Below are 19,327 nucleotides of genomic sequence, written 5' to 3'. Positions count from 1 at the left end.
GCATTACAGCATCACCCTTCCCTTTCACCTCCACTGGTAGAGGCAGAAAATCACTGTAAAGCAGGGGGGTACTGAGAAGCAGGGGCGTACTGAGTTCCCAGTCCCACACTCCACTGGGAACTCACAGCAATAACAAAGGCGATCAGGTCTGTAAATAAGGGTCTTACATTGAACTGTCATTAAGGGCCGTTTGCAGTTTTGGTGGATCGAGGGCCATCAGGGACCCAGAGCACTTAAATCACAGGTTGACAATATCTTTACCCTACACCTACAGGGTACTTACTGAGTTCAACACTGGCTCAAATCTATGGTTCATTCCAGATAACTTTGACATTATACATTCACTGGTTTCCTCTTGCTTTGCCTTGCTATATGTCGCTTCTTAAATGTTTGCACCTCTCAGTAACATGCTCACCATTCTACGTCCTACGTTATCCTATACTGATCCCAGCTGTGCCATTATGATTCTGCTCCTAGGTGTCCCACTGATCTTGCTCCCATGTGCCCCACTGCAGGTGTACTTCTAGATGTCTCTCTGTGATTCTGCCCACGCTGTTTTGTTCCCAAGTGCCCCACTGCAATCCTGCTCCTGGGTGTCATGTCCCGACAGGGAGTTTCCCTTAACACAAATTCTCTCTAGTATTGCCTAGGTGTCCATTACTACCTGCTCCATATATGCCTTCGCCATCTCTCGCCAGTGTGATTTAGGACAAGGAACAAGCAGCTCACTGCCCACTGCTAGGACTATAAACCATTCCAGGATGTCTTAGCACTTCGCCCCTTTTTTACCCTACCTGCCGTGCGCCACTACCAGGAGGTCAGCACGGTCACAACGGATAGATAATCCAAAGGCCCATTGAGGTGTGCACTGCAATTTCCTGCACTAACATGCTTAAATTCTACACTCCAACACACACTGACCATACCAACCAAGCCGCCAACACACAGCACCTGAACACCCCTGCCAATGGACATCAATCACCAAAGCAATACACCTCTCCAACCAACTTATATATCACAGTCCCAACCAATGCATCCTCAAACTATGACTACTTGACACAAGCGACCTAGAAACTGACCCGCCTGCTTCCGAAGAGAAACGTTAGCATGGCATCTTCCCTCTTTCTCCACTGCCGAATCTCACCCTATTCTTCTTTGCGATCCGCCGGAGACATGAAATGGCAGCAGAGCACTATATATATATATGTATATAACCCACTAACTTAGCATATAACGGTTACTACTCTGTCTTACTGTCTTTCTAAATGATGATGGGATGTCGGGTACTGTGAACTGCAATCACCATAAAGGCAACATTGAAATGGGGTTATTGTCTTGAGGTAAGGTTAGGTGGTGGTGAAAGTAAATTGCACACACACATTTCTGCATGAGGCACACTAAACCACTAGGCTGTTATCGTGCCAAGGTCAGCCTGACAGCTGTGAGCCATTTTACACCTGGCGCCCGAGGACAGAGTTTCCATGTAGGTTATGAAAGCTGTTCTTTTCATGAACCTTGTAAACTCTGTTTTGGCCTAGGCCTCTAGCAGCTCTGTCATCGGTATCCAGTGAAAATGTTGCCAGAAAAAAAATGTAGTTAGTGAAAATGTCATGGTGAAAATATCTCTGCAGTGAAAAAGTTGTCAAGCAAAAAGTAGTCAAAAAATGCAGCTGAAGGTAGCCAAACATGTAGTGCGGCTTGGGTAATTGTTACGGTTATGAAGGGTTTTGTGGGCCTGTAATTGCCTGGCTTGGGGTTAGGATAGGGATTAGGGTAAGGATAAGTTTTCGGGATAGAGTAAAGATTTTGATTAGAATTAGAGTAAGAGGTAGGGTCAGGGTGGTTGCTGCAGGGCTGATGTTGGGGCCTGGTTAGTTGTTAGGATAGAATGAGTGTCAGGGTAAGTATTAGGGAAGGCTTATGATAAGGCTAGGGCTATTACAGAAATGCTTTGGGTAAGTGTTCAAGAAAGGGATAGGAAGGTCATGGAGGGCTGGTGATGTTGGCGTAGGAAAACGGTTAGGATAAGGCTAGTGGTCAGAACAAAGTGAGCATTACGAAAGTGTTAGAGTTGCAGTTAGGGTAAGGCTATGGTTAGGATTAGAGTATGGGTTAGGACAAGGGCTACGTCATTTGTGCGAGCTGGTGATGGGGTTGGAGTTAGATACACCGTTCAGTTTCCATTTATTTTGTATTGAGTAACGTTTATGCTCTGTAAGAGTTCAGGGTGGTAATTAGAGTCGGGGGTTGAGGGGAAGCTTTAGAAACAGAGTTAGGATGATTGTGGAGGTTTTATTAAAGGTTTGGGGCAATGTTAGGGTCACAGCCTTCTTTTCCTGGGGACATTTTCACAGTGAACCCTGTCATCTTGATCACCTGTGCTTCGTCGGCACTTGCTGACTTTTCTCAGCATAACTTCCCAAGCACGGGAAAGACTACGGGTGATAAGTAAGAGCCAATAAGCGATTGCAATATGTGCTGTGAGCTCACCAATCACGTGAAGAATTAGCTTTTCGGTGCCAACATTTGCAGTTTCTTTGGGGTCATTTTCTGTAACCCTGGGGCCACTATATTGTGTGCGCCGAGCCTGGCCGGCTTAGCTCAAAATCGAGCTAGGAAACCCTGCCTTCTTACCAAATGCATTGATGTGGAATGGTTTCCAGTTTTCAAAATCAAAAGGGCAGTGGGAGCTCAGTATATACGTGTTGTGGGGGACAATCACGTCCAATTGGTGAAATGTTGTATTCCAGCAGTACCGGCCTTACTGGATTACAGGTTCACTGAGGCATCTCGTTCTTATCATTATGTTGATATGGAAGATATGAACATGATGATAAGAACGAGGTTCCTTAGTGAATATGGGGTGTGCCTCGAGCCTGTGGCAAAATCCTGTATAAAGCAATGTTCTTTTAAATTGTCTAAAGCCGGTACTGTGAGCTATAGATATTTTTATTGTTAATGGCTGTGGCCAAAATTAAGTATTCTCTCTCTATATATCAATGCAGATTATCAAGGAACATTTGTATGTGCCAACACGGACGCTTTAACCCCACATGTCCATTCATGAAAAGCTGTTAAGTTTTCTTTGTCAGCGTCATAGGAAGGGGAGGGCTGGGAATGGGGGCAATTGCACCCCAGGTTGGCAGGGTTGCTGCTTCCCGGGCCGGAAGTGTGGGGAAATGCAATAAGCCCCAAAAAAATCTAATCTGCCATGTCATGTATTCCTGACTATTATAGACAGTGTTGCAGTCTATTAGGGTATCCCGTGACAGGCTGCCCCCCTCCTGACTGGTGCATGACCAGCCCAGTGCAGCTAGTGGTCTGTGCCAAGCAGAGCTGGCCCGAGGCATGGGCAGTCTGTGCGGTGGCCCAGGGCCCTGCTGTCAGAAGCAATCAGAGGGGCCCGCAAGGCACCAATGTCTACCTCAACTGCTGTGCAGCTTCCATGTAGGAAGCTTGTGTGAGGCCACAGTGTTGCCTCCCAACCTCCTGTGGCTCTCTAGAGAGAGACACTCATTCCCCTATCGGCCCATCAGACGCTGCAGGCCCTTTAATGACTGCTTATCACTTTCTTTCTTCAAGCAACGCATTAAAGTGGGAGCGATTTACAAATGATGGCCCATTTAAGAGACCATTGTTTTGGAGCAGATGTTCGTAACGTTTCTGTGTTAAGAAATGCAAATTGGCATTTTCATTCGGAAAGCGCACACAAAGCACCAGTTAGCTGCCTAAATCTAAGCTCTCCTCCAGGTCAATTACAGTATATCAAACAAAACAGTTTTAAATTAGCTACATTATTTTCAGTTATTCATATTTAATGCACCAAAAAGAGTTTGTTTTTGGTAGAATGTGATATTTTCATCACATCATATATGAACCCTGCATTTGTCAAACACTGAAACCTTTTCACACATTACATTTTGTGATACCAATTATTGAAAATACATTTTCAAAGCCTGAAGGCAATATTTGTCCATTTTTCAGAAATTGCATTCTAGTATTTGTAGTCTTCCAGTCAAAATGGGGGAATAATGCCACAATTGTACACTTTTTGCTTAACAAATTTCTCTAACGATTTAGATATTTGAGTGGTACCTTAATATGGTATGTGCACTTTCAAGTCATCTTTATAAAGCAGAGTATTGTTGAAAGCCGGACGTGGTGTTGAGGAGGGTGAATTAAGAGAGTGCATGCATGTCTGATATATTGGCCCAGGATGTGGCAAGAGAGGTTGCAATCCTGGAGACTGGTGCAGTTATTCTTTCCTGATTGTGGCCATGTGCTGCTTTTCAGTGCACAACAAAGGATACATGTGGGTGGACTACGTAACATTTTCAGAGGGCGTACGCAACCCCCTGGGGTGTTTTTGAGGTTGGCAAGCTTGCTCAAACATTTGGCTGCCAGGATTTCACCCAGGTTGTCATGTTTCCAGTGCAGACACACAAAAGGCGCATACAATTATCGTATTGGGATTTTGTTTTGTAGAGATTATTTCACTACATTATTGCTGGGTTAAAAAGGTGCACACCTTTTATACGTGACCAGCGTATTTAATGAAAAATGTCCTCTTTCAGGTTATTTTTCTGTTTTTAATTACCTTTTTTTTTTAATGCCAATGCTCTTTTGTCTGGTACTCTTTCTCCTAAGGGGAAAGGTCAAGTGAACTACATTTGTATCTTTCACTTTAAGATATGTTCACTTAGTGTGTGTATATTCTTGGGAGCCAGCTTTTGACTTTTGCTATGGGGGCAAATGTTCCCACACTGAGTGAAGCGCAGGAGCCATACTCATCCCCATGTCGAAACACCACATTTTACAGCATATGTTGCCACAGGACTAGGAAAGAAGACATATGATTTACAGGAAGGTCTAAACGTATAACTTCTCTGCAAGAGTCTCCCAACCTGCTCAGTGGCCTTAGCAGCTTTCTGCTATAGGATCCCCTGCTATTCAACATCCAGCAGACAGTTTTGGCCTGCTCACCCCCTCCCATCAAGGCTCAGTGGGTACATTAATGGGGCATCCTTCTTATTTTTTAATGAGCAGCACTTGATAAACGTAGTTATTATTTGCTATTCTTTTTTTTTATAATCCTTATCTGTAGCTTGTGAAATAAAAGTGTGTTGCTGATTTCAACTATATGCCAAAATACACACACACAGTAAAAATAAAAACAATCATGAAACTTCTGCAAAAACAACAGTTAGTTTCAGTTACCAAAACACAATCACCATATTTTTGCAATGCTTCCACAGATAGTGTTTTTAAACCAAAGTTTCAAAAGACCTTTTGCAAAAGTGTTTTTATTAATTACATCTGGGAAGAGATGTGTTCAAGTTCCTGAATTGCAGATTGGTCTCAAATCCCGGCTTCTCCACTTAACCAAAGGGTGTGCTCCCATAAAATCCTTCTATCACACTATGCCTTATCTGCCAAAATTAAAAGTCTGTCAAGGTATTCAGCTGGATGTACTTAAAAAATGCCTCACTCCTGATATTGCCACAAAGGTAAAATTGACAATTCACATACTGGACGTTGCAGTGTATTTGTCTACTACCTTACGCATGGCACCATAATTTAACTTCCCATGAAACCTTTGCGTACTAAAGACTGTGATATCACTGTTGTCACTATTTATGCAAATGAGGGCAGCCACACATCCTTTGCCGCACAGGGCCCTACAACTCCTAGGGCCAGCCCTGGTGCCAAACATACGTGAGGGCTGGTTACCAATCACCATTGTTTGTCACTGTCACTTTTAGTTCACTGAACAGGGACCTGGTGGAGGGAGAATAGGGCTGTTGCGGGTGTGTGTATGTCCATTAATCCAAGAGCTGATGAGTGTCGGCAGGGACTCTCCTCATTGAGGCTAGCCCAACCAACATACCTCTTCCCGTCCCAGCATAGCTTGGCCTTGAGCTTGTCAGCACAGCGCATTTAGTTCACCCTGAATTCATGGCAAGCCAAGGAACCTGAGCTGTGACAAAGAATTGCTATTCGCTTAGCAAGGTGAGCATTATTTGCAAGCGCCTCTCTTTTCCAAGCACAGTACAGCAAACTCCGTTCTGGAGCCCTTCATGCGCTTTTTGAGCTCATGAAATCTCTACCCATTCAGTCTTAGGCATCTCTGCTTGGTTTGCAAAATATGCAACAGCTTATGACAATGGTTTGTGATGTTGGTAACCCCAACCTGTTCAAGCTTACTGGTTCTTGTCAAAACATGTTTGACAGGTGTTTCAAAAATGAAAATCCAAGTGTGGATTTTAGTCAGTTATGGCATTCTATATATCGAAGGACTTAACATAATATGAAGACAGTTCCTCATAAAGGTCCAATACAATCTTTCCATGATTCTATATTCAGGCAATCCATCATAGTTTGGTACTTCTACTCATTTACTGAGAGAAACAATGGTCTTCATTATGCGTTTGATGGGAATTTGGCAGCAAATCCATCCAATTACTACTAATCTACTTTGCTGTTACCGCTCCTCTGTCCTGTGGCATTAACACCGGACTATGAGTGATGGCAGGGCGGTGTTAATCCCCACTTTTGGATTCCATTGCACTTGATGGAGATTTGGGCGGAATTACGATTGAATGGCAATTCCTCTGTGGTCATATTTTATCTTGAAGTGGAGGATTTACCAGTTCAAAGTCAAACTAGGAATTCCTGCCACTTTTTTACCACACCTGGTACTTGTAATGAAGCCCAATGTGTTTTTAATAGAAAAACTGCAAAAGAGTAAACAGTAGACGGGGCCATCCTGTAAAGGCGCCTTTCAAAAGAGGAAATGATACAGAGAGATTGGCCAGGTGATGGTATGGCAAATGTTCTGCTCAAATGAGCTTTATTCGACTTCATATAGACACACAATACAACAAACTCCAATTAAAATACAATTAATTCCTACGTATAAAACACCCATTGCAATAACAATGACAATGTGAATAAATAACAACACTAAGACCCAGAAGAGGTATACAGATGAACAACGGTGGAAAATAAAATAACCAAGAGGTACAAGAATCTTACGAAGATAAGGTAGCTCAGCGGGTTGAGCACGCTCAGCTGTGATCTATGTGTGAACTGCAGGTTGGAAGTTCTAATCCTGGCAAGGCCAACTCAGCCTTTCAGCCTTCTGAGGTCGATAACTGAGTACCAACCTTGGTTGGGAGGATATATGTAAATATGTTCCATGTACAACGCTTAGGCGTGAGTGCTGCAAAAATAAACAAATCCTGCCAAATCAACAGAAATAAATGCCTAGCTGACCGATCGCTTTCTCACCCACCATGCACAGTGAGTTAATTTTACTGTGAAATAGACAACATTAAGATCAGTTGTCGCCCTACAATAGGCCAGTGCATCATGCATGCAGCGTATAATAGCAGCTTTAATCAAAGGTACTAGATATTTAACTCTCAGGTCTCTATAACCATTACAGAGTAACAGAAAATGTACAGATACATCCAGCCCAAACTTAACTGACAGCAAGATTCCTCCACCCTTTGACAGGACAATTCTTTTGCAGCTTTAGATATTTTGGTTTTGCTTCCTCCAGCCATTCAATTTGGATCAGACCGAAGTCTGTGCAGATTCAAAGCCGATAGGCATTTTTTCACGTGGACTAACCACAGGAGTGAGGGTCCACCCTCGGAAATTAAGCATGCGATAATGCACCCCTAAACTTCCCAAGTTCAGGGGTGCACCATATTCTCATCCAACACAATATTGGCCGAAATAAAACAATATCAAACATCGGGCGAATTCCACAGTGCAGGTGGAGTGGGGCATTTGGTGAGCTCTTAGGAATCCTCAACAACTTTAGAATCTTGTTTTCAACAATCGCCAAGTATTTAGAATTTGAGTAGCCCCACGATTCTGCACCATACACTGCCGATACAAGTGCCTGCAAATTATAATTCTCAAGGGCTGGGGTCACTGATCTGCCTGCATGTTTGGCTGCAAACATCTGCACACCCCGACTGGTCTACTCTAGGGATATACACACTTCGGTAAGGCAGGCTTGTCATAAACCATTTTCATGGAATCTAGTGCCTATGGCAAATGTGATACATAAACCCGGGGCAGCAGGAGACACGGGACAGACAATAACCCTGTGGGACTTGACATGAACCAGTACTTGAATGCAGAGGGGCTACGGGCGGGGAAATTACAGAGGGGAAAGGATATGAGGAGGTTAAGATTGATCTTTCCAGGTTCTGGTGGTGAAGTTTCAGTGGACATTTAAAGGAGTGATGGTGTTTTTTATGTGTAGTAGGGATTGCACCTGGACATCTTGCGTTGGTTGCCCTAATCATTAGTTACAAGGATTGCAATAACCATCCAGTGAATAAGATTTAATTAAAGAATGAGGGAATAATCCGACACGTGTTTCAACCCTCATGGGACTTTGTGAAGGCAAGGAATTTTGTCAAGATGCCCAGTATAATCTAGGTGTGTCATTCACTACAAAAGAGTACATGCAGAATAGAAGTTCAATAAGTACAAGGCATTGTTCACGCTGGTTGGTCGGTGGATGGGCCAGCCGGTTGGTGGCACCAGCAAGATATATAGAATGACTGGTCCGGTGGGACTTGTGGACAATTCTCATAGAGTGGAGTGGAGTGGAGCTGAACAATCAGTCCTCCTCCTGCCTTTCGGCTATGTATTGTGTTTTGTCCTTCAATGAGTTTCATGTAACTAGGACTCAACAAATGGCATAATGTTGGTGCTTTGGTGAAGACAATCTTGGATTGATCATATAAATAATTACTGAGGTCTTTGTCTAGAACAAGCAGGTGCCAATGTTTCCTGATTATCTTATATAATACCAAGTTATTTCGGGTTATAAATGTAACTTTTTATGCAAATATATTGCCTCCCTGTTGTTGTTTAAGTATTAGTAGCTAGTTTCGAGGTGCGTGCCTTGTCTTTGGATTCTTTAATGTAATCTCTGTTTTACGCCCTGGCAATAAATATTGCCTCTATTAGTTGCAATTCAAGTTCCCTGTCTTGTTCTGTGCTACAATTCCTCTGTGCTCTGATGAATTCACCCATGGGGATATTACTTATATTGGATTTGCGATGACAACTAGTGGCGTATAACACTGAATTCACTGCAGTGCTTTTTCACGGTTTGTTCTGGTGTTGATGTGGTTATCTTTGATGTATATCATCACGTCTAAGAAGGATATTTATTTACTGCTCAGACAACTGGATACCATAATCCTTGTCATTGATATGTTGGGTAAACCCGTGTAGTTCCTGTTGTGTACCGTTCCAAATCATTAAGATGGTGTTTATGAGTCTGTTCCACTGTGCTATGTTACCTGAACATTTCTTTAGAGAAAGTACATGCATGATTTCAAAGTGCCCTATAAATACGTTTGCCAGCGATGGAGCAAGGCATGCCCCCATTGCTACGCCTCTGATATTCAGATAAAATTCACTGTCGAAAATGAATACATTATTTTTCAAAGTGAAGTTAATCATCCCTTTGATCACGATATATTGTGCCATGTGTGTTGCTGATTTGTCTTTGTAAAGATAATCTAGGGCTTTTAGTGCACTTTCATGGCGAATTAATGTATATAATGCTATCACATCCACAGTGACTAAAATGTAAGTTGTCTGCCATGTTAAAGTTGTCAATATCTGAAGAATGTGCATTATGTCACGCACATATGGTTCAAGTTTAAAAACCTCTGGTTGGATATACTCATCAATACATTTTGAAATTCTCTGTAATCCGGCCAATGCCGCTGACAATAGGTCATACTGGAGGTAAGCCATTATAGGTCTTCGGTACCTTAGGTAGAAAGCACATAATAGGTATCAGGGGGCAATTGTTTGTTAGAAACATTCTCTCCTCGTCTGTTAACAAACCTTTACCATACCATTTAGTTATCAGGTCATTAGCTTCAGCAGTGATTTTACATACTGGGTTGCTAGATAATTTAAGATAGCAACCTGGTTTATTAAGGTGTTCTTTGTCCATGATTATATAGTCAGTAGTGTTAAGTACTAGAACATTTCCTCCTTTGTCTGTTTCCTTGATCGTGATTTGATTATCTCTGCTCAATTCTTGTAATGCTTGCCTCTCCTGGTGAGTAAAATTGTAATGACCTATTTTTTGTCTTTTCTGATATTTTTTGTCACTGGCGGTATACACATCCTATGTAACCTCTTTTTGAAAAGTCCCAATGTGATTGCATGCAAGTATATTAGGTGTGAATTTGGATGTTGGTTTGAGTTTGGATGTGTTTAGTGTTCAGGGTCTATCCTTAAATTTTTGAGTAGTTCTAGATTGGATGTCTCAAGTCCTTCTTCCAATGACATAATTCGTTTTGGTTCCTCTACAACCTGAATACTTAGTGTACTTAAGTTTGTTTCCCCTCTTCTCGCTTCGGGTGTATATTTTTTATTTTGAAAATATTTTTTCAGTTTCAATTTCCTTGTGAATTTATGTGTCAATACGCAGATTTCTGAAGTTAACATCGCAGGTGGGTGCAAAAGACAAGCCTTTATGTAGTGTGCTAACCTCTGTTTTATTTAATGTTCTTTCAGATGGATCCAGTACTAAGTTCTGCATCTGCTCTTCCTCACAGGCAAGTCCTGATTGTGTTATGACTCTTCTGGTCTCGTTTAGTTCTTCTAGCGCTGTGTCTTCCACCTCTTGAACCCAGTTTCTGTGTGTATTTCTTGGTGTTTTTGTTATTAGGGGTTCCTGAAACCATTGCTTGAACTCTCTTGGTAGTATCCAGTTGATTGCTTCCTTTGTATCATCTGATTGGATCTAATAAATGGCCTCTCTTGGCGGTGGTGTGCTTCCTGGTAACTGAACTATTAGTGGGCTCCATTCCTAAAGTTGTTTCACCTTCACTGTCTGCATCTGAGCTCAATGAGGAAGAAGTTGAATTGTTTGAGGTGCTTCTTTTGAATGAGTTGTCATCATATTTGGGTTGGTACGTATATACTCTGTAATCTCTATGATCTGTAATAAACTTGGAGAATTTGCGTAATTTACGGAGGTGAACCTCATCTTGATGAATTTTGTATATTTTGTCTAAAATGTTATTATGTTTAGCTTTGCTTGCTGCCATTTATTCTATTTCCTTACTGATGTTCTCAATTTCTGCTCCTGTTAGTTTGGGCTCTCTATCAGCATGTTCTACTAGAGACCCTTATTTTGGAACACTCGTTCAGACTTTCTTCCCATTTCTCTCCGAAATCTTGATCTTCTGTATTGCTAAAGTCTGATATGATACACGTTCTTAAACCTCTTAGGATTCTGCCCTGTTCTAGGCATCTTCTCATTGTTACTTTAACCCAAAGTTTATTAATTTCTTTTTTAGAAAGTCTTTCGAGTCTGACAAATGTGTGTCTTAAAGTTTCTGAAGCACTATTTCTATCTCTAAATGCATGCAGTGTGCTGCTTCTAGGGGCAAATAATAATTCAATGTCATCATCACGGTTTAATTTGTAATTTGCCATAATGTTGTGCAATAGCAAGAACTCTCTGTGAACAAATAGCAAATAGAAGGGTTTGAAAGGAATAGTTCTACACCACACATGGTTAGCTTTAGCCAACTGGTTTTGGAGTCCAGCATGGTGATGACTTGATGATACCTTTTCAAACCACCAGGTATCCTTTGTTAAACTAATTGTATATCAAGACCAAGTTGGTAATGGACCAATTATTATTTATGAATAAACACACAAGGGACCGGATTACAAACGGCAACCATTAGGTAAGCCACACCATGTATATCTATTGTATCAGTAGATTAGATTAACAGGCCAATTCGGATCTGCATTATTACAGGCTATTGAACATTTCATGAACAAGCAGGACTATCGCATCATTAATCATATGAGGAATGGCAGCTAAGACATGGTTCCTCATTAATTTAAAAATAAAGAACTTTCTAACGCACATGAGTAAGTTATAGTAATAGGTTATTCACTATAAATATTAACTCAGTTAACACTATTATGACACTGAATACTCAAGAAAGATGTTTGTTATCAAGCATTGCTACTGCATGCAGGTATTCTATAGACATTTTCTTTTTATATATTTCCAGGAATGCAACCACAACAAATTATATAATACACAATGTTTCAGTCTAATAAATTAGACAAATGTTATTAGTATGTGTGGGGTTGTATTGATATCAACTTTTGAAATGGTGCGACCTTTAGCCCATATCGTTTTTGTTGTTCTTAGTGTAGCATGTGTGAGAGAAATGGAGGACCAGTTCCCCAGCTCCAATATATATATATTGTGAACACAGTCCCTCAAAAAAGATCCCAGCACAACAGAGTTCATTAAAAAATGTACTGATATTTTTATTCTCGTGAGTGCCCTTCTGGTGACACGTGCTTCGGCACACCATGTGCCTTTATCAAATCTGGACAATTATTAAATTACACTCATTCATTGCATTCTGTAAGGATATTTGGCGTGTTACAGCACAGAGTACAGCACTACTGCACAGGTAGCAATTTTTTTTGATGCAGCACCAAATGCCTATGGTGCATTGCTATATGTGTTGCCAGGATAACATGGACATATAAGTAAAGTCAGGCTATTCAGTCAAAAACGATTTTTACATATAAGATGCAAATCTATTTTCACGTGCACATTCAAAAATGCACAATACTTTTCACCTGAAATGCCTATGGTGCAAGAGACACATTTGAAAATTAATAACTAACATTATTAATAAACAACCTGACTAATAAAAATTCATTTAACATAACCCACTAATAAAAATGTGTCTCCACTGCAGAATTAGGCCTATTCTGAAAGTGAACTTTTAAACGCACATTCATTTTTTTTTTTTGTTTTCTCTGCTGATCTGTCCACATAACTACAGGAAGCAAAAGGGCTCGAAAGAAAAGGAAATCAGTTGGTTACAAAGTATTACTATAAAAATGAGCCATTGTGTAGAGAGGGAGGAGATGGCATGATTAATTTCTGATTGGAGCAGCGTCATAGCAAGTATCATGCTAGAGGCAGTGATGAGGGTTTTGCTGGGGGGAGTTTGAAGAGGGAGAGAGAACAGTGGAGATTTGGAGAGCTGGGAGAAGGACCTGTTTTTTCCTGGTTGGAGCATTTCTGCTGAAAAAGCTGAGAGTTCCAGGCAATGACCCCGGTTTGAGAACGAAAGGCGCTCGTTTTCACTGGGGTTAATCTTCAAGGGAGCCACATTCAGAAAGAGAACAGCTGAAGAAAACTCGGGCTGAACAGATAAGGTAATTACATAAGTGTGGGAGCTGAGTGTGTACGAGAATATTCAGTCAGTATAGGAAAGGAGATTCCTGTGCCTTAATCACATGTTAATGTTGCCAATTGAGTTCTTTTCTCCGCCACTCTCTTTTCAGTGTATCACAGACAATGCTATTACTGTGCTATTTTATTTATTTCTGTAAAGAGTGAGATCGTGTTTAAATGCAACTTTTATAATACAGAAAAATATTTGAAAGCAGACGGGTGGTGTGTTTTATATTTACCAATACAGTGCTGATGATGTGGGGAGATTTTTAAACAGTGCAATTGTCATTTTAAGACAGATGTGTGCATGATCATATTCAGTATGGACAGTTGTGAGTGACTGTTTGTAGCATAGCTCGTTGGAGGTACATGAGCCAACGGGAAGAGGGACTCTCTGGACATAGTTCCCTACCGTATATAAGGTAGTGGAAATTACCACAAAATTACCACATATAGCTCTCTGTCGTAAATAAGTCAGTGAGATCGCCCATGGTGGCACACTAACACTAACACTGAAAATGTGGTATTCCTGAAATGTAGGTCTGAGGTCTCTCTAGTGATTACACGAAAAATCTAAGCAAAGATAAGGGATTCTGGACATTGGGGCCACAAATAAAACAAGGGAATTATGCTCACCAAAATACCACCAACCACGCATACCAAATATGCATGTCTGGATGCTGAAATAATGCATGTCCACTGTATTATTGTTGTACATGGCCCAATCTGAATACAAGGAGTGATTGTTGCTAAGTTATTTTTTTCGGCGGTAATAAAATACCGTCAGGCCCCAAATCTCCACAAAATACCCTACAATCCTTACGCATTTTCATTTTTTGGGTTGTTTTCTGCATTAGTTCACGGGTTAAATCCCTCCTGCAGATGTTTCTCTTAAGTCTCTGCGCGTCGGCTAACTCAAGAATAAAAATATCAGTACATTATTTAATGAACTCTGTGTCCCTGGATTCTTTTTTGAGAGACTGTGTTCCCTAATAAATTAGACAGCATGCAATGAAAATAACACGATGTGGTCATTTATAGTTGAAGTTGTCATTTATAAGTATGAAACACTTAAAGATTTCCCAGATAGAGCACATGTGACTTGGCCTTCATGTACAACTAGAGAGCAACTTGCGTGATTATTTTACCCTTTCCTCCACATCCAGCAGCCCCAGAGACACCCATCACAGAAAAGCGGGTATGAAGCAGTAGCACAACCTTTTGCTTCACAAAATATTTTCATGGGTCCTGCACATCTCCCTCGAGCCGTAATAGCCACTATTACTTAAGTTACTGTCTCTTAAAGTCTCAAGCACCACGATAAACTTTATCTCGGAATTCTGAAATACTTGATTGAAGAACTAAAGGTGCAGATTGTTGCATTCCTTTCTGGAGCCATAGCACAACAAGAAAGGGCCATATTGTGCTGCAGTGGAAGGTCTGGATTGGCTGGCTGGAGCCAATACACTGAAGCCACTGTATGTACTGCTCTAAGCTTTGTAAAACCTTCAAAATCATTTTCTTGTGAGTGTTCTGCCTGAGAGATGCCATTCATTTTCCTTGGTTTCGGAATTGTGACAAGGTCAATTCTTGTGCCCTCGCCATATGTATGTGCAGTACCAATTTGCATCGCCCCATGCCTTTGAATCCAGGTCAAAGTCTTATCTTTCTTTTCGAGAGAAACACCAGACACAGACAGAGAAGACCACCCACAACACAGAAATTCATCAGCGCCTAATGCAAAGCCTTCTGAACACTCCAGAGGCGAGAAAGAACTAAAGGGAAGATAGCCGGAGGCCCTGCTCACCTGTCAGTAGTCCCACCCGAGTGGCAGCAGGAGAAAAAGTATAAGACAGAGAAACTGAAGCTTCTATGCAGGTGTTTCCAATGACGTGCACGTCACGCCCCTTTCGGCCTGACCAGGAAGACCAGTGCGGGCCACCTAGACCACCAGGGATACGCAAAAGAACCCCACCAAATAGAGACTATACTTATCTTACGGTCGGCCAGGCCAGAGCCCCCTAACACAAACAAGGACACCGTTGGTCCGCAGCTGCCCCTTGTGGGAAAAGGCACAGGGCTTAAAGCACTTCATGAAAGCTTTCTTATACGTAACACCTCTCGGATGGGGAACACAGGGCCAGAATGGCCAGGGATAGCAGACTAACCAGAGGATAGGGAGGGGGTTAAACGAGACCCCAGGAAGCAAGAAGTATTGGATTCTTAGGGTGAGGTTAGAGAAGGTGGTGGCAGACCAAGACACAAGCAGGAGGCAGGACATTGGAGTGGAGCGTGGGTGTGAACTTTGGAGCATGTGAGGCATTGGTTAAGGAGTGCAAGTGGTGTGCATGAAGGACTGGTGAGAATATTCAAAGGATATTGATATTGATATTTTATTTCTATCGCGCTCGTACACAAGTGTTGCAGAGCGCGACAAGGCAAGGGAGGGGAACAGGGGAGAAAAGAACAATGATCTTACTAGGCCCAGTGATATTGAGAATGCGCAAGTGCATAGGAGAGGGAGAGGGGAAAAGTACATGGAAGGGGGGAGAGGTGGAAAGTGCGGAGCAAAGGAGAAACGGATACATAATAATAAATAACTAATAAAGGCAACAAACGGTGGTAGTGCAACCAGCAATTATTGGCAAGTGCTGGGTTTAAGGTAGCAGACAGGGTAGGTCTGGTAAGTGCAAGAAGAAAAAAGGGAGGGACTGTATGGGTACAGATACAGACCCCAGTGCAAGGGGTGGCCCGGAGGCAGTGCGGGAGGGTGGCAGGGTGAGCAGGTACCTGGGCCGGAGGACAGAGGGTGGCCAGGTGCATGGTGCCAAGAGAGAACAGATCAGCAGGGGAGAGGGGGAGAAGGCAGAAGCAAAGAGGAAGGTCTTGAGCTGCTTCCAGAACCAGAGATGGTTCTCCTCAAGTTTTAGAGTGGCAGGGAGGCTGTTCCAGAGAAAGGCCCCGGCCGAAGACAGAGATCCACCCCCAGCTTGTCTCTTTGAAAAACAACTGACCCTGAGGCAGGTAGAGGTGGAGGAGCGAAGAGCTGCAGAGGGAAAGCTGAAGGTATTTTGGACCAAGCCCCCAGAAAGCCTTGTGGACAATGCAGAGGGTTTTTTAATTTAATCCTTGCATCCACTGGGAGCCAATGGAGAGATTTCAGAGCTGAAGAGATACGATCCCAGGGCTTGAGGCCAAGGACAAGTCTTGCAGTCCTATTCTGGATTAGTTGCAGAGGGCGGAGAGTAGAGTCAAGTAGATTTAGAAAGAGGCTGTTACAATAGTCCAACCTAGAGAGAACCGGAGCTTTGGAGACCATGAGCTTCTGGGGGAAGGGGAGGAAAGGCAGAGTACCTCTGAGGAGGTGCAGTAGGAAGTTTGACTTTTTAGAGACATCAGAGATGTGGGTGGAGAAGGAAAGTGTGGAGTCAAAGATGACCCCAAGGCTCTTAGCCTCGCAGGTGGGGGTAGGAGGAGGGCCGAAGGAGGCCGGCCAGAGAGTGAGGGGAAAGGATGGTGAAGGTGTGCTGATGAGGAGGATCTCCGTCTTGATGGCATTCAGTCAAAGATCATTGGCGGCACACCATTCTTGAATGGCAGTTAGGCAATCGGAGATGGGAGAGGAGGTGGCCGAGGGCAGTCTGAAAATGAGTTGAGTGTCGTCAACGTAGCACTGGAAATTTGAGCAGAAAATGGCAATGCAGTGGGCGAGAGTTGCCAGGTATTGGTTGAAAAGCCAGGGTGAGAGGTTAGACCCCTAGCGAACACCACAGGTAGAGAGGAAGATAGATGATAGGAAGGACACAAGTTGGATATGGGAGGGTCGATCAGAGAGGAAAGAGGTCAGCCAGGCCAAAGCCTGATCAGTGATACCCAGGTTATCATGGAGACAGTTGAGCAGGATGCTATGGTTGACCGTGTCGAAGGCAGAAGAGAGATCGAGGAGGATGAGGACAGAGGGAATGTTAGAGTCAAGGTTGGAGAGCAGATCTTCACGGATGTTCAGGAGAGCAGTTTCTGTGCTTCTGGCAGCTCTAAAGCCAGACTGGCGGTCATGGAGACAGCCAACATAATTGGAATGAAGGTTAAGCTGAGAGATGGCCAACTTTTCCAGGACTTTGCCCAGAAAGGGAGTAATGAAAATTGGGCGATAGTTAGCCGGACAAGAAGGATCAGCTGTGGATTTCTTGAGAAGAGGGTTCTTGAGAAAAGGAGTGTAAAGACGAATGTGAAGTTGTTGCAAGAGTGAAAGGGGTCATGGTCTGCATAAGCCAAAGCTATATAAATATCTAGCTCTCCTCTACGCTTGGAAACAAACTCATGTGTCGCCAGCTGACATATAAAGTCGGTGTACAACAGTCTTGTGTATACATGCTTTTTAGTTATGCAGTCGCACTGTCTATGATCAATGGTATCCGTTCACGTATATATGTTTCTTTAGTGCTGTCACTCATGTCCCACAAAAATGTACAAATAAAGATGTTTAAAAAAGAAAGTGAAAGGGGCATGACTGGGTAGAGGGGGGCATGACTGGGTAGAGGGCGGAGTGGAAGCAGTAGTGTGGAGGAGATAGTAGTGTGGATGTGGGGGTAGTAATGTGGAGAAGAGAGTACTACCATGGAGGAGACGGTAGCAGTGGAGGGGGTAGTAACATCAAAGGGTGGAGGCAAGGCTTAGAAGAACAAGTTACTTACCAACTGTAACATTCTTTCGACTGGATGTTCCTCCCACGTATTCTTCATCTTAGATATCTTGTCTCCCAGCTCTGCTGCTTCGGGGAAACATTCAACAGAGGGTGCTGTGCTCAAAGCCGCAGAGTTGTGGTCCCTCGAGGGCCACCGTCGAGCATTGTTGTCATCCGCCGTATAATGGGCTTGAGCCGCGCCGGTTAGCTCAGTTCTGTTTTTACGGTGTTAATGGTCGCATCAGTTGATCAGGCTTTCAAAGGACGTTTGAGTGCAACTGGATAAACTATACGGAGGGGTAGGTTGGGAGGGTCGATGAGGAATGTGTGAGAGGAACATCCAGTCTAAAGAACATTACAGTTGGTAAGTAACTTGTTCTTCGAATGGATTGTGTCCTCCCAAGTATTCCTCATCTTAGATAGGCTCCCAAAGCAGTAAGAATTTGGAGGAGGGAGTATCAGAAATTTCAATCATGGACTGAATGAAGGACGGCTTTTTGCAAAGAGGCCTCCTTGATATGATGTAGAGTCCAAGCAGTAATGCTTCACAAAAGTGTGCATTGACGACCAGGTGGCCGCAGCACACAGTTCCTGCACTGGAACACCCCTCTGAAGAGCCGTGGAAGATGCCATGACCCTGGTTGAATGAGCCCTTAGCCCATTTGGAGGCTCCCTCCCAGCCAATTTGTAGCAGATTGATAGAATTATCCATCTGGATAGAGTTTGCTTAGACACTCCAAGACCCAATTTGTGTCCAGTATATCCAACAAACAGTTGGTCACATTGTCAGAAATTTGCCAGTCTAGAAGTCTTAGTTACTTACCTGTAACTGTATTTCTCCAGCATTGGTATCTTTCATAGATTCACATGCTTGAATATTCCCTGTCGTCAGACTGGGAATCCTCGGTGATAAAATAATTATTAATTCTTTTTTAATATACACACATTGCTACCTAGAAATGCATGAACATAGTCCATTATGGCCTATGAGCCATTCTATTGTGTAGTCCCTCCACCTCACTTTGGTCCTTTATGACCCCAACCAATGAGGTGGCAGGGCTTAACCTCAGCCCCCGGCAGCCATCTTCAGATTTTGAACCGTAGTAATTACAGTATGACGGGTGCTGAGCGTAGGAGCAGCCTCTCAGGGGAGGCGGGTGGGCGCATGTGAATCTATGAAAGATACCAATGCTGGAGAAATACAGTTACAGGTAAGTAACTAATACTTCTCCAGCATTGGATCTTTCATAGATTCAGATTCTTGAATAGAATACCCAGCAGTTAAAAACATGCCACCATCATATACATATATGCATGATACAGAAAACATATCTGTGATCAATACCTTTACCATGCGG

The sequence above is a fragment of the Ambystoma mexicanum genome, chromosome 2q (assembly GCF_040938575.1).
Source record: "Ambystoma mexicanum isolate Mex_15411 chromosome 2q, UKY_AmexF1_1, whole genome shotgun sequence".
Classification (NCBI taxonomy): Eukaryota; Metazoa; Chordata; class Amphibia; order Caudata; family Ambystomatidae; genus Ambystoma; species Ambystoma mexicanum.
Note: the sequence above shows the minus strand (reverse complement) of the source record.